General features: G+C 36.2%; 1 long non-coding RNA gene across 2 annotated transcripts in view; it reads right to left on the bottom strand.

Annotated features, from left to right (window-relative positions):
• The window catches only part of LOC141373292 (uncharacterized), a 130696-nt gene that overhangs the window by 68166 nt on the left and 45012 nt on the right, over positions 1–17518 (bottom strand). For both annotated transcript variants that reach the window (XR_012379109.1, XR_012379110.1), the window contains exon 3: positions 445–520. This is a non-coding gene — a long non-coding RNA (uncharacterized lncRNA). The remainder of the gene's footprint in view (positions 1–444; positions 521–17518) is intronic.

Genomic DNA, 17518 nt, shown 5'->3' with positions numbered 1-17518 from the left:
TTAGGGCTTTATAAAGATCTTAACAATAGATTTTGTGATTTTTTTTCAGGTCTTATCTATGCAATCTAATTTCATAATCTTCATCTCCATTTCTATTTCCACTTGTATCCCATCTCTATCTGTATCTCTCTCTATATAATTCAGTCTATAAAATTACAACACTATAGTAAGATACATTTTAAAATCTGGGTGATATAGCTATGTCTTCCCATGTTTTAATAAATATCAGTTTAGGTTATTTCAGTTTAATGTGCCTCAACTAATAAAACTACTTTCATGTTTATGCTTGATGTTAGCAGATGCACTTGGCATTTATGGATCATGGCTGATGCTGAATAGCTGCAGATGAACTGTTTCTTTCTCAGTCTTGACACTTCTTATTAAAGTCTAAGAAAATTCTGATTATTTTAGGAGATAAGTTGAAAGTCATTAACATTATCTCACCTGGGGGAAGAGAGCTCTTTGAGAATCTTCTAGGAGAAAATCTTGAAAAATACTGGCCAGCTAGTCTCCATTTACTCTGAAAAATAGTTTTAAAGCAAGAAGATTTTTGTTAATGTCTAAGGAAGAAATTCCTAAGAATAAGGATTTCAAACAGTGACATGACTTACCAAACATAAGCCTGGCATTTTTCCCCCCTCTCTTCCATAGGGAAAAAAGGAATCCATGGGAGCCACTGTGGACATAATGGTTAGAGGCAGAGGACTTCCCTGGAATCTAATGAATCAATCAGATTCTTTTTTTTTCCCTCAGTAAATATTTTTTTTTTTTGATTGGGAAAGTTCAGAATGGACTCAATTTTAAATTAGTTTTAATGTGTGTATGTTAGTCTTTTCATGATAAGCAACTTCTAGTGAAATAGACCAGTTGAAATGACAACCTATGCCAGCTTTAGACAAAATTAGGAAGTAGATAGAGTTATTCTTGGTATTTTCTTTCTTTTACTTCTTCTTTCATAAATCCTATCTCTTTCTGGTAGGCAGCATGGTGTAGTAAGAAAGTATTGGACCTGAAAATGAAATCCAGTTTCCCATATAGCAGTTGTTCATCTGGTCCCAGTGGCTGAACGTGAGTCTCTACTTCCTCATTTCCAAGAGGAGCATTATCAGTCCTGCTGTATGGAGCTAATATGAGCATAACATGACACTTCACAGAGTACTTGAAACAGAAGAAATGTTTTCTTTCTTTCCCTCTTAAGATCTCTCCTGTCACAAAAGAAAGCAGTATATCTAAACCATCCTAAGATGTTATTGTCTTAATAAGTTACTCTCTGGGCGCCTGGGTGGCTCAGTTGGTTAAGCGACTGCCTTCGGCTCAGGTCATGATCCTGGAGTCCCGGGATCGAGTCCCGCATCGGGCTCCCTGCTCGGCGGGGAGTCTGCTTCTCCCTCTGACCCTCCCCCCTCTCATGCTCTCTCTCTCTCTCATTCTCTCTCTCAAATAAATAAATAAATAAATAAAATCTTAAAAAAAAATAGGTTACTCTCTTCCAGGAATATTTGAGTTTAGAAATAGCCTGTGTAGAATTTTAAATAACGTATCACAGGTGAGGAAGGGACACTCTCAGTTCCCCCAGATAATGCTACAGAAGTGATCACATACATCATTTACATATAATTCCGGCCAAATTGCTCATGGTATTATACAAATTATCAGCTAGTTGGCCAAGGATGTTTGGCTTCATGACTTTAATGTGATGACCATTTATATGACATTTTAAAATGATGACATACTATGAAATATTATTCAGTCCTTAAAAAGTTATACAATTCTAACACATGCAACAAGATGGATGAATCTTGAAAACATTAAGCTAAGTGAAGTAAGTCAGACACAAAAGGACAAATTTGGAATGATTACAATTATATGAGATACCTAGAATAGTCAAATTCATAGGGATAGAATAGTAGTTTTTGGGGCTGAGGGAAATGGAAAGTTACAGTTTAATGGAGAGAATTTGTTTGGGATGGTGAAAAAGTTCTGGAGATAGGTAGTGGTGATGATTGCATAACAATGTGAATGTACTGAATGCCACTGAACTGTACACTTAAAAATGGTTAAATTCAGTTAATTTTGCATTATGTATATATGCCACAATAACAAAGGTAAACTTCTTAATACAAATAATGATACAATGTAAATGTTGAAAAGTATACAGATTCAAAAACAGTGTTACAAACTGGGAAAAAATATTTGAAAAGGACTGTTACCACAATATACGAAGAACTCTTACTTTTTTTTTAAAGAGTTTGTTCATTTATTTGAGAGAGAGAGAGAGCTTGAGCAGGGCAGAGGGGTGGGATGGCAGAAGGAGAGCAAGAAACAGACTCCCTGCTGAGCAGGGAGCCCAATCCCAGATCCCAGGACCCTGAGATCATGACCTGAGCCAAAGGAAGACACTTTACCAACTGAGTCACCCAGGCGCCCCTAAAAAGAACTCTTAAAACTCAAGAATAAGAGAATGAACAATTCAATTAAAAAAATGGGCCAAAGACTTTGAAAGACATCTCACCAAAGAAGAAATACAGATGACAAATAGCATATGAAAAGATGCTCCACAACATATGTCATTAGGGGCATGCAAATTAAAACAAAAATGAGATATCACTACACCCCTATTAGAATGGTCAAAATCCAGAACTCTGACACCAAATGTTAGCAAGGATGTGGATCAACAAGAGCTCTCTTTCATTGCTGGTGTGTATGCAAAGTGGTACAGCCACTATGAAAGACAATTTGGCCATTTCTTATAAAGATAAACCTACTCTTGCCGTATGATCCAGCAACCATGTTTTTTGGTATTTACTCAAAGGAGCTGAAAACTTATATCCACACAAAAACCAGGACACGGATGCATAGAGTACCTATATTCTTAATTGCCAAAACTTAGAAGAAACCAGGATGTCCTTCAGTAGGTGAATGGATAAATTGTATTAAACCTAGACCAAAGAATAGTATTCACTGCTGAAAAGAAATGAGCTGTTGCGCCACGAAAAGGCAGAGACCTCTTAACCAAAAGTGAACCCTAATGTAAAGTATGGACTTGGGATAACAACGATATGTCAATGTAGGCTCATCAGTTATAACAAATTTGCCACTCTGGTGAGGGATATTAATAGGGGAGGCTCTGCAGGGGGATATGTGGGGTCAGGGATTGTATGGTAAATCTCTGTACCTTCCCCTCAATTTTGCTGTGAAACTAAAACTGCTCTAAAAAAATGTCTATTTTAAAAAATGTACACAGAGCATAATTATATAGCTTGGTGGATTTTAATAAACTTGAACTTAATTTTTGTAACCAACACTCAAATCAAGAAATAGAACAATACTGGCATACCAGGAACCCCCATGTAGCTCTTTCTAACCACCTGCCATGACTAACCACTATCTCAACTTCTAACAATATAGATTAGATTCTCCCCTCTTTTTTTTTTTTTTTTACTGGATACAAATGGAATAATACAGTATATACTCTTGTATCTGGCTTCTTTCACTAACCTGTGTTGTTTGTAAGAGACCATCCATATAGTTGCCTGTAGTTGTAGATTGTTTATTTTCATTGTCACATAGTATTTCATTGTGAAAATATCCTGTAATTTATTGATTCACTCCACTATTGATGTATTTTTGAGAAGTATCTTGTTTTGGGCAATTATGAAGTGTGCTTATATGAATATTGTACTGTATTTTTTTGTGTGTGTGAACATACAGTACATTTCTGTTGAGTATTATACCTGGGAGTAGAATCGCTAAGCCATAAGGTATGTAGATATTGTTAAGCAATTTTCCAAAGCGGTTGTATCCATTTACACACCATGAGCAGTGCATGTGAATTCTGATTTGCTCTTCATCCTTACTTGCCTCACCAATTTTGTTTTTTTCTATCTTTTTATTTTAGCTCTTCTGGAGGATAGCCATATAAATTCATATCATTTTTAAAATGACTTCTTAATTGCCTCTATTATACATACCTAGATGTCTCTGCTTTTGGTTAAGTTGATGCTCTGGTTAAAAAAACAACAAACTCCTTTTATTCTTTTACCTTACATCTAAATTCTTATTTCACATCATTTATTCATAAATAAAACAGTACATTTTTGGTCTGGGTTCTACTTTTGTTTTCTTGGCAAACACTTCAAAAGGCAACTGGTAGCATCAAGATTCCAGTGTCCTGGTATGAATAAATTAAAACAGTTGTCTCTGCAGAGTTAAAAATCTGGCTTAATGCTTTTGAAATATTTTGACAAGTGTTTTACTGTTGTAAGTAGTTTGGGCAGCCTGTTTTTATGGAGAACAGAAATCAAAATAGTCTGAGATTTCAAATGGATATAATTATTGATATTGACTAATAAAAGTTAATTATTTAGGAGTATCCAGGATATGTAGAAAAATTGGGCCTTTTACCTAACGGCTAAACAGGAATGACATTAAATCTTACTAACTCAGATTAATTGAGACATAGTCATAGAAATATTAAATTTGAGTCACATGTATATTTAGTTGAAGTCCATTGATATAAGACATTAATTTCAGGTATGCAACATAGTGATTCAACAATTATAAACATTATGAAATGCTCACCATGATAATGGTAGTCATAATCTGTCACCATCCAAAGATATTACAGTATTATTGACTGTATTCTCTATGCTGTACTTTTCATCTCTATGACTTACTTGTTTTATAATTGGAAGTTTGTACTACTTAATCCCCCCAATTGGTAACTAAAGTGTTTGTCAGAGGCCATTGAGGAATTTGCTAAATTCCTAAAAAGTGAACGGATGAGAATTCATAATATATTACTTAAGGATTGATAAAAAATTAGGTACTCAAAATTTTTCTAGTCAGTTAAACATAAACTTTGCAGTACCATATATATTTGCTATTTCATTAATATACCATTTTTCTTTTAGCCTTTTTCTGATCTATCACAAATTCAAACTGAGTAGATTATGAATTAACTAATAAAGTGTTTTTGTAATACTCTGATCTTCAGGGATTCCCAAGATTAAGATTACATCCAAACAAAGCAATTATTTGTATATCAGATTATTTATATAGATTGATAACATTTGCACACAGTTTCTACAAATCAATGAACCAGCATTATACATTGCTATAACTGCAAAAAAGTATTATACTATTAATAATATATTTCTAGATACTCAAACATGTTACAAAATCCATTCAGGTCTGTCAGTCTTGTGTCTGTCCTCAGCTGTCACTTAAGGGATAAGCAATTTAAAGGCTGAAGATGCATTTTCATGTTTATACTAGAATTCAGCCCCAGATCCACACCACTCTAGGATGGCTGAATCTCTCTGATTTTGAAAGAAGAGCCATCATAGCTCTTCTTATTTAGTTATCCTTGAGGGGCATATAAGGATGCCCTTGAGGTATTAAATTAGATGGGTTCATCCCTATGCTAGGGTTATTGGGGGTTTGCCAAAGGAATATAATACTTAGTTGGTACTTCAAAAGGCTTGTGTGCCAGTTGAAAAATTACACTTTATAGTTTTTAAATAAGCAAGTAGAGTTCCAACGTTCCCTGCCATTCCATTCACCACAAAACTGCCAGAAGTGATCTTCAGTTGCTATTTTTATTGGTTAGTAAGGTCATTCTTTACTGTGATTTTTTTGAAACTCCTTCCTATCCTTAACACAATTCTAGGAGATCTGCTCTTTATTCTTTATTTCACTCTCTGTATGTAATTTTCTGATTTCCATATATTATCCATTGGCTTATGTTATACTTGGAGAATGCCATTTCTCTTCCTAGAAGATATGGTATGCTAGAATATAATCTTCACAGGGACAGGGAATTTTGTCTTTTTTTTTTTTTTTCACGACTATATCCCCAGTGTCTAGAATAATGTTGGGCACATGGTGGGTTCCCATAACGTTTGCTGAGTGAATGAGTGATAAATGGCAATTTAAGCTTCAGGTAAATGGTAGCAATTAAAAAAAAATGGAATCGACGTAATAATTTAAATCCAGTTTTCAGATACCATTGGTAAAGGAATACATTTATCTTACTTAAAACTTCCAGATGATCCCAGAAGGCAAACCTCATGAACTCCTCTCTTCTTTTTTTACAGTAAGTTGCCTCGTCCTCAAGCTGAAAGCCTACATTTCATATCTCTTTTATTGCCAAAGTCTTTGCAGGAACAAATTGTCTCTACTCCTTTGCTGATGGGTCAGCCTTCTTACTTCCTCCTCCCATTTCAGTCTGGCTTCTCTCCTACCATTTTCCTGGAGTTCTCTCACTAATGTCACCAAAGATCTTCCAATTTTGAGATTGGATTGTCTCTTCTAGTCTCTCTCTCATTTGACTCTTTTGGAGGATTGGACCTCTTAGCCTGTCTCCTTTTCTTTGGCTTTTATTCTTCCCTTTCCCCTGGCTGTCTTTCTAAATTATTGCTTATTTATGAGCTCCCTTTTGGACTTCTCTTTGTTTTGTTGCAAGGAGAATTCGTCTTCCTCAGCCCCATTTCTCTTATTATACATCTTTCCTACCATGACCCCATTCATTCCCTTGACTACAATCCTGATCTCCATGCTGCTGATTTTCTAGTCTATATCACCACCCCTAAGTCTCACACCCTTATGCCCCAAAGCTTTCTAAATTTCTCTGGCTGTATGTCTCTTATATCGAGATATTCAAATCTAACCTATTCAAAATTTAAGTCAGCTCCAGTTCTTAAAATTGGTACCATCTCCTGTCTGCCTGTTGCTGGTTATAGCATTACCATCTTCTCAGATACTCAAGCAAGGTAAGTAATATTTATTCTTGACTTCTCCTTTCTCCTCCATATCTAGCCAACAGCTGAATCTTATAAAGTCTAAAATAAAATTAATCTTTATTATTCACAGTAGTTATGTTTTATAAAGTCACTTTGAACAATGAATTAGTGAATATGAACTATTGCTCCTAAAGGAAACACAAGACTAGTTTCCTGTGAGCCTCTGGTAACAACATTTTTGTCAACTAAATAATGGATAACCTTATTTATGAGTTTTTGTTTAAAGACACCTTAATTATGATATATTGTTGACTTGTTAACAGCCAGCAAACAGCATTGTAATTCATGCCTGAATGAAGTTATCTAACACAGGTATTTTCTCCATAAGGCATATTACAATCATCTTGCACTTAAGATCTCTAGACAGCACTGTGCTTGGGGGCCATTTTAAGCCACGAAATAACCAACAAAAAGTACAAATTTGTGAAAAACAGGGCACTACATAGACTCTGAAAAGGACATGTGTTTTCAGTATGAAAACTGAAACAGGAAAGCAGAACATCACCTTCTTTGATCTCAGCTGAGAATATGCACTTTGGGCGACTCAATATTTTCCCCAACTTGTGCAAGTCCACAAATGACTATGAAAGGGACACACGTATTGAGTTAAGGGTTACAGAAAATTTTTAGTAAGTAGGAGTATTTGCAAATATAGGCTTTGCGGGTACTTAGGATCCACTTGTACATTTGAATCCCCCTCCTTCATTGTTTACTTCAGGTGGTCATCATTTTTTTGTTGGGTTATATTTGCCTAATTATTATCATTGACTGAGGTCTCTCTTTAATTCTTCCTCCTACTGTTTTTTAGAGCTCATGATTAATCTTGTCACATTTCAGTGTAAAAACTTTCAGTGTTAACCCCAGTAGGGAAGGGTTATATTTAAATGTATCAGCATAGCATATAGATTAGCCCCGGCCTACTTTTCTAGTTCCATCTTTCATACCTGCACATGCTACTTTCTTTTTGGACTATTCAGTGTTCAACAAAAACTATATTGCTGTTTTATACCTCTAAGCCTTTTGATATTCTTCACACTCTCAATAATAACCTCATCCTTCTTCATTGCTGGATAAAGATAGGTCTCAAGTGTCATCTCCTCTGAGTAGCCATCTGAATCTTTGTCAGGCAGGTAATTGTCCTCTTACCTTGCTTCCAAAGAGTATTGTAATATACCTAGACTCTGTTATTTACTTAGACCTCCCCAAACCCTGTGCCCTCCTTAAATGTAGGAGCCATATTTTATTCATATAATTCTTCTTTTTCTACTCCTATCCAATAAGTTATTACCTTTTATGAATTCAGCTTCTAAAATATTTGAGAGTACCAGGCTTAGCACCTGACCTTTGTTAGCTTAACTAGACATGCTTGTTGAGTACATGGATGAATGGATACATAAACAATTGAATTTTAGTCAGTTTATGAGAGGTTTTTTATTGTTCATATACTTTTATTAACAGTTCATAAGAGATCATGAAATAATCGTCCTCAACTATCTATGTATCTGGGTACTAAAATTAAACTAGAGTATATAAGCATTTACTGGCATTTATTCCTATCTTTTTTCGTGGTTACATCATGTTTTCTGTGGCATGGAAACAAGATGACAGCCATTTTGAAATTCACTCTGAGCTGGTGCCATTTATATTCAGTTGGTGTGGGTCAAATACCAATTTTTTTTTGCTAACAGGATTGTTTAGGGAAACAATGAGAGAAGAAATGTGTTAAGATTTGAAGAATATTGAGTCATACACATTATTTTTTAGTTAATTTCTCTGAGGGAAAATCATAAAACAGAAAGTGATAATATAAGAACAGTTCAGTGAAATCATTTGTAAATGATGGCATGAAAAATTTGACTTTATTTTTCCTTGGTAAGTAATAATATTTGGAATCATGGATGTCTTTCACTGTGATCCACCTTTACATTCTAGAAAAGTCATATGCTGATGAATTTAATACCTTTTGCCCTCATTTTTATATGAACATCATTGGGTTACTTGCATGTTTGCAAGAAAAATTAAACTTCTGAAATACTCCATTCAGGAATAGAAATTGGGTGTTTTATTATATTTTCCTCTAATGTATAAAAAACTACAAAGGATGCATTTTTATCTATGGGAATCTTGTTTTTTATATCTAAAATGTTTTTTACTATTGCTTTGAAGCTATAATAAAGATTTTATCTCTCCCTGTGTTCACAAATGCTTGTGTGTATAAATCTGCAGAAAGATAAACACTTCGCAAGACATATATGTATGTCTATTAATTTCTTTTTTGTTCTGGGATTGGGATTCACAATCAAGTACTGAGAAGAAGTGGAACCATGTAGTATAATGGAAAGAGCATTTGCTCTTGACCTTGGCTCTAGTCTTACCTCTGTCTTTACCAGTAAAATTATGTTGCTTAGAGCAAGTCACTTAGTACCTGTGAACCTTATTTTTCTTACCTGTATAAATGATTCAGTTGAACAACATAGTTTCTAAGATCACTTTATTTTTAAAATTCTTTGATGAAAGATGAAAATTTGGTTACTAGAAGGATGTTGATAGGAAGATTTATTTCAAGCGTAGAGTAGGAATTTAACAGAGTGTATATTCATTACATGAGGGAATACTGTGTGATGAGTAATTTTAATGTGTCAGTTTGACTGGGCCAAAGAGTGCCCAGACATTTGGTCAAATATTATTCTGAGTGTGTCTGTGAGGGTGTTTCTGGATGAGATTAACATTTGAATTGGTAGACTGCTGTCCCTAATGTGGACATACCTAATCCAATCAGTTGAAGACTTGACTAGAACAAAAAGGCTGAGTAAGAGGGAACGCCTCCTGGCTGACTGCTTGAGCTGGACTTGCGTCTTTTCTGACCCGAAACATCAGCTCTTCTTGGGTTTCCAGCCTGCCAACATTTGGACTGGGGCTTATACCATTGGATCTTCTAATTCTCAAGCTTTTGGAGGCTGGAGTAATGCATTGGCTCTCTAGGGCCTCTAGCTTGCCAACTGCAAAGCTCAGGGCTTCTTAGTCTCCATAATTGCATGACGTAATTCCCTATAATATCTCTTAGTCCATCCATCCATTCACCCATCCATCCATCCTGTTTGTTTCTTTGGAGAATTCTAATACATCTTACCTTCCTTCTCCACCTGTATCCAATTACACATCATGGTATACATGGCCAAGCCCAAAGTCAATAGATAAGGAAGAGTGCTCTGCCTTCTAGGCGCATGGCATGAGTGAGAGGCAGATAAATATTCATGAACAAATAGAACAATCTACTACAAGATGTAATACATGGCACAGAGTATAAATATATTGTTTGGTAATTGTACGATAACAGCAATAATAATTACAATGGCTAAATTATACAGAAACAGAGGTAATGGAGTAATTTTATTCTTGCAGGGGAATGTAGGATATCATTACAAAGGGATATTGTGCCATTTGCTCAGGGAAGAAAGAGAGGAAGGGCACTCTAGATGGAAAGAACATAATGGGCAAAGACACAATGATATAGAAAGGGACTAGGCCTTAGCCAGAGGCTAAGTAGATGGGCAGTTTATGACCATTTCTGGAAGTAATGTCTAATGTCTCACCAATTATAACTTATGATAACTTCAGCTGCAAGTAACAAGATATTTAATTAAAAGTAGTTTAAAGAACAAATGAAAACATGCATTGTATCATTACACAAGAAATTTTAAGACAGTGAATTTTAGGATTCATTCAGTATTAGAAGCATGTGTGCACTGACATAGAGCTTTACTTTTCCATCCTGCCACCCTTGGTGTGATGGTTTTGTTTTTAGGTCACTCCTCTTGTTTCATTGGCTAGAATTAGTTCAGATGTCTACTCCTAAATAATTACTGGTAAAATGAAATGAAATTGGTATGACTAATTTGGAACAATAATGTCTGAGGAGGTTCTTATATTCTCTGGACACATTTCTTTTCCTAGAAGAATAAAAGGAGGGTTCTCATAGCAAAAAAAGAGGGTAACACCAGTGATGTCTACTACACACAGATACAAGGTTTATGTTTTCTATTCAAGATTAAACATTTGGGATGGGTGACCATCTCAGTGAATATTATCTTGATTTTAATCATTTATATAAATTGCATCTTTGGGTAACTTCTGGCACTAAATTATAGTTGAGAATTGAGAAAAATGGACATTCAAATATGGGGGCAATAGATTTTATTTTATTTTTTTTTAGTAGACTATCTGGATGTGTTGCTAACAATAGAGATATAATATTGGGTCCTGGGTTATGGTATGGCCTCTACTTTTACCTTCAAAACCTCTGTGAGGTTTGGCAAGTCTATGATCTGGTTTATAATATAAAAAACTAAAACAAACTTCGCTGGGAAAATGTTATGTTACCTGTTTCCATTTTCTAATAATCACATAGAGTAAATATCTTACCCTATTATTTTTTCTTTTCTTTATTGAAGTACTCTGGCAAACTTCACCAATATTGACAACTGTCTTAATCAGTTGAGTCTGCTATCACAAAAATACCATAGACTGGGTGGCTTAAACAACAGACGTTTCTCACAGTGCTAGAGGTTGAGAAGTCTAAGATCAAGACACCAATCAATTCAATGTCTGGCAAGGACCCACTTCCTGGCTCATAGATGTTGTTCCTGGCTGTTTTCTCGCTCTGCACTCTTTTTGTACTCATAGGACACCAATCCCATCATGAAAGCTCCACCCCCATGACCTTATCTACACCTAATTATTTCCTAAAGGCCTCACTTCCCAATATGATCTCATTGGGGATTAGGCTTCAACATATAAATGGGGGAAGGGGCAAAAACATTCAGTTTATAGCAACAATTTAATAATTTCCTTTTAAAAATCCCTTCTTTTATATAAACCTAAAGGACAAGCATCCTAGGGCTCCCTGCTCAGTGGGGAGCCTGCTTCTCCCTCTGCTTCTCTCTCTCTCTCTCTCTCTCTCTGTCTCTCATGAATAAATAAATAAAATCTTTAAAAAATAAAAAAAGGACAAGCATCCTCCTTTGAAATGCACTCATCTTTGTGCCATTACAGAGGCCAGTTTGAACATTTGGTCAATTGTAGCTTTCTTGAATGGGATGCTGATTCTTCCCAAGTGTAACTTTGCAGTGAACATTGAATGCCGACAAGATGACATGCGTCAACACATACACTCACTCTCAGTATTAGAATTTTAAACATATTAAAGTTTAACTTATTCACAATGAAAAAAATAAAATTTCTGGAACAAAAGGTGGAAATTCATCTATTTTCCTCTCTTGATCCATATTCTCATATTCAGACAGCATGGTTCTGTGACTCATTGGGCTAATCCCTTGTTTATGACATATTTTAATGCCCACACATTTTTAGTTATCATGACTTTCTTTTGTTCATATGTTTGAGTCAATTATGTTAGCTATTCATCAGTGTATTAGACAAGTCTCTACCACTTTATTCTTCAGTGTCTCTCATTATAAACTTTTTGGCCCTCCACCCCTCCTGCCTGATAGAATTTAAATCACAAAATGGAGCAGAAAGGAAGAACTCAGGATGCACAGGCTTTATGGGAAAGATTAATCATTAGAGAAGTTGTGGAAAATATATGAAAATAACGAGGAAAAAGAGACCAAAATGGCTGTTTAGTGGGCAGATTCCTTGAGGAAAAGGCCTTCGTAACCACAGAGATGTAACGGAGAAAGAGTCTAGATAACACAATTGGCATTTGCTGCATTTTTCTGGTTTGAATTGGTAAATTTAATTTTAAAAACAATGAATAAAACTTTCTCTTAAATATTTAGGTCAGGATTTATGGCCTCTCTCTTGATATTGCCTACTGAAAGAAAGCCAATTAACAAACGAATGGGCACAAAAGTTTTTAGATTCATTTCAACAACTTACCAGCATATTCCCATGGTATCAAAAAAATACCACGAATAGAACATGTTTAAAAGAGATGGAGGATTCTCTAGGAGTGAAAACCTGCTAAGAATTAAGCATTATGCTAGGCAGCTTCCATTCATCACGGCCTGCCGTCTTCCCAACAGTCCTGAGAAGTTTGCCTACGCATTTTACATAGGAATGAATTTAACCTCACAGAGTTCCATAACCCACACTTTTTGAATGGAGAACTAGGACTTGAACCCACTTCTCTCTCACTTCAAAGCCTTTCCGAGTCATTCTACACCATGTATTTAAAAGACTAGATGAGATTTCTTTTTTTTAAGTTTAGAGAGTATTAAAATGAGTGCCTAAATGAATGTATCAAAGTTTTATACTAACTAATTTAAGAAAACCTATGCTTGTTACTTTTACTTACAACTTTTTGTTTTTGCCATCTTGGTTGGTTCTGCTGGAAGCAGAAATTGTTATGTAGCTTTAACTTCAGGGTTTGTAGTTTGTTTTTTAATCAATGTAGATTATACTCTTAGTGGAAAGGCAAATTGGTACACTTTCATGGCACAAGTTACCATATATATCACATGTCTTAAAAATGATTCTATTCCTTCTGAAAGACAAACTGAGGGTTCTAGAGGGGAGGGGGTGGGGGGATGGGTCAGCCTGGTGATGGGTATTAAGGAGGGCACGTTCTGCATGGAGCACTGGGTGTTACGCACAAACAATGAATCATGGAACACTACATCAAACACTAATGATGTAATGCATGGTGATTAACATAACAATAAAAAAATTTAAAGGAAAAATGATTATATTCTTCAACCTAATAATTCTTCTTCCATGTACTTAGTATAAAGAAATAATCTGATATATTCCCAAAATTATGTCAAGGATGCTTATTGCAGTATTACTATAATTGCAAGCAATTGAAATGACCAACAAGGATAGGGGCGCCTGGGTGGCTCAGTCGTTAAGCGTCTGCCTTGAGCTCAGGTCATGATCCCAGGGTCCTGGGATCGAGCCCCGCATCGGGCTCCCTGCTCAGTGGGGAAGCCTGCTTCTCCCTCTCCCACTCTCCCTGCTTGTGTTCCCTTTCTCGCTGTGTCTCTCTCTGTCAAATAAAATCTTAAAAAAAAAAAAATGACCAACAAGGATGTATTGATTGAATAATTTAGAGTATAACCATAAAAGGAAATTCTATGTAGTTATTAAAAATGATAATTTAGAAGAGTAATAATTTAGGTAAGTGTTAATTAAGTGAAAGTCTTATAAAACAATATATAAAGATAATTCCAATTTTAAGTTTATATAAATATATCCATGAAAAATATAAGCATGCATGTCAAAAGGTTAGCAGTTATCTAGGTAGACATATTATAGAAGACTTAAAATTTTTCCTTAATTTTGTCTATAGTTCCAAAGTTTATAATATAACTTATATAAGTTTCCCAAAGTTTATAAATTCCCATTCCTTTGTAGTCTAAATAAGTAATATAAAATGTTAAGATTGTAGATTTTTAAAGAAATGTTTTCTCATTTAAAATCAACAAATGGGGGTGCCTGGGTGGCTCAGTTGTTAAGCGTCTGCCTTCGGCTCAGGTCATGATCCCAGGGTCCTGGGATCGAGCCCTGCATCGGGCTCCCTGCTCGGCAGGAAGCCTGATTCTCCCTCTCCGTCTCCCCCTACTTGTGTTCCCTCTCTCGCTGTCTCTCTCCCTGTCAAATAAATAAATAAATAAAATCTTTAAAAAAAATAAAAATAAAATCAACAAATGAGGGGTGCCTGGGTGGCTCAGTCAGTTAAGTGTCTGCCTTCAGCTCAGGTCATGATCCCAGGGTCCTGGGATTGAGCCCCACAGTGGGCTCCATGCTCTGTAGGGCGTCTGCTTCTCTTTCAGGCTCTCCCTCTGTAGCTCCCCCTGCTTGTGCTCTCTCTCTCAAGTAAATAAATAAAAATCTTAAAAAAAAAAAGTAAAATCAACAAATGAGTTACACAAGGAATTGAATCCTTGGGCATTTTTCAGCTTATCTTTTCCAACCTGTTTTTAGTTTGGACTAGATATTGTAATACGTATATTCTCATGATTTTTTTTTTGACTCAATCGTTCTGCCATAATTTGTATCAGATTTCCAAATAAACCATGAAAGGAACTCATTCATTCCTTAGACATGTTTGAAGGAAGCTTCCTGACATAAAGGCACCAGGAAAAATGAGCCAAGGGTACCTTTCTCTAAGAAAACCCCAAGTGTGATTTTTAAAAAGCTTTAAAAAAAAGAAAAATTGTAGGTACTACTCTGTTCGTGGTTGATGCTGTTTGAGGCAGTCCACAAGCACTGTGCTTCTTGACTGTACATCAGACTACTCACTCCCCACCCCCAACCCTACCCTGTATGTTATTATTCTTGGAATTGTAAAGCATCTTCTAACTGATGGGTACATTTCATGTAATAGTTTTGTCATTGTAATTTCATTTTAATTTTCATTTTTCAATAGTTTTGTAAATGTAATTTCATTTCAGCCCTTCTAAAATACTTTTTTATTAGAAAATATTTTAAAAATGCAAAAATATGCACCTACTCTACTCATACACCATCAACTAGAAATATATATACAAAATCCCAAGATAGGTGCAATTCTGGCTGCAGGGTCAACATTCCAAATAGGAAGTTGCATTTGTAGAGTTTGAGATATTTAAATAACCATTTAAATAACCAATGGATGCAAAGCCTTTGCATTTCTTCGGTATAGTAGTAGGATCAGGAAAGCCCTTCCCCACCTCAGTTCTGCATTCTCTCTTGCAGGGATTGGGTATGGAGGCCACTTAGAATATTATTCATGTAATTTGTCTAGAATCTAGTTAGAATCTTCTTGATGAATTGTCCCCTTAGTGAAGTATTCAGTCTGATATGGTCTCTAAGGTTTGTTTCTGATACTTATTGGTGGCTGTTGGTTTCATAAGCACCAGAAACAGTTTCAGAAGGTTGCTGGGTAGCTTTCAGATCCTGCCAGCCACTGTGTTTTCAGAAGTGGTGCTGTGAGGGTACACTTTCCACCAGACTCCAGATGGAACAGAGCCCCATTTTACCCGGGCTTTCCTACTTCTCATGTAGGGACAGAAGCACCAAAGTGGTCATGAAGCATCTGGCAATCACAAGCATTACATATTACAGTAGGGAGGTGAAAGAACATGTCTCTTTGTTTTGGATTCTCCACCTTAAAAGCCCAGTTGATTTATAAACAATGGTTACAAATGAATATATGCATCTTTTTTTTTAAGAAACACCTTATGATGAATGCCTTCATAACTATTGGTAATGATGTAACCCAACCAACATGAGTTCATTCACTCCTTGATGAGTCACGGATACACCAGGTGGAGTGGTCACACAAAGTAAACATTGTTTGCGGCAAATATAAGGAGATCACGGGGAAGAACTTCCAAAGCCATGACTCCCCAAGCAAGAGTGAATGGGTTCTTTTTATTTAGGGTTAGGATGAATTTTTAGACAGAGAAGCCTTGTCATCTATGTAGAGATGGGCATAAGGCCATGCATGTGCCTTAAGGAAACATGCCTTTACATACATTATATGTTAGGTAAATGAGGCTTGTGCCCCTCCTTGGGTGGAGATTTTAGTATTAAAATGAGGTAAAGATAGTTGTCTGTCATTCTAGAGGTCACTCTAATGGTCCATCTGTGCAGACACGAGTCAGGGGGTTACATTCTAACTGGTTTGGGTGGTCTGGACTGGCTGGAGGTCTTGTCAGGGCAGACACTATCACTTGAGGGGTGGTTTCAGTTTCCATTGGCCTGAGCTAAGAGATAAGCTGGAAAAAAGAGCTTCAGGAAAAATGGGGGACAAAAGTCAGTGAATACTAGTAGGTGGGCAGGAAAGGTCAGGTCTTGGGGTCTAGCTGGTGACAATAACAAATGTCACTTAAGCAGCACTTTTTCTGTGCTAGGTGCTATGGCAAGTGCTTTACATATGTGAGTTCATTTAATCCTCACAACTCTATGAATTAAGTACTATTATTATTATTATCACCATCCCCATTTTATAGATGAGAAAATGGGCTCAGAGTGCTTAGCCCAGGGTTATACAGCTAATAAGTGGTGAAGCCAGATTTGGAGCTTAGGCAATCAGTCTCCATCACCCTATACTGCCTTTGGTTAGCTAGCTGTATTTCTAGTAAACTGGGATAATGACGGGCCTGATGTTAATAGTAGCAGCACCATCCCAAACACCTTGTTGAACCACAGATGTCATTCTAGGGGATGATCCTGAGTTGAAAGGCACATAAATTTGCCTCTACTGAAGGCTGATGCCCTTTTTTTTTTTAAATTTTTTATTGTTATGTTAATCACCATATATTAGATCATTAGTTTTTGATGTAGTGTTCCATGATTCATTGTTTGTGCATAACACCCAGTGCTCCATGCAGAATGTGTCCTCTTTAATACCCATCACCAGGCTAACCCATCCCCCTACCCTCCTCCCCTCTAGAACCCTCAGTTTGTTTTTCAGAGTCCGTCATCTCTCATGGTTTGTCTCCGCCTCTGACTTACTCTCCTTCATTCTTCCCCTCTTGCTATCTTCTTCTTTTTCTTTTTTCTTAACATATGTTGCATTATTTGTTTCAGAAGTACAGATCTGTGATTCAACAGTCTTGCACAATTCACAGCGCTCACCATAGCGCATACCCTCCCCAATGTCTATCACCCAGCCACCCTATCCCTCCCACCCCCCACCACTCCAGCAACACTCAGTTTGTTTCCTGAGATTAAGAATTCCTCACTGATATGAGGAATTCTTAATCTCA

The sequence above is a fragment of the Callorhinus ursinus genome, unplaced genomic scaffold (genome assembly GCF_003265705.2).
Source record: "Callorhinus ursinus isolate GAN/ISIS: 27379988/994484 unplaced genomic scaffold, GSC_fseal_2.0 scaffold8, whole genome shotgun sequence".
Classification (NCBI taxonomy): Eukaryota; Metazoa; Chordata; class Mammalia; order Carnivora; family Otariidae; genus Callorhinus; species Callorhinus ursinus.
Note: the sequence above shows the minus strand (reverse complement) of the source record. Positions and strands in the feature narration are given on the sequence as shown.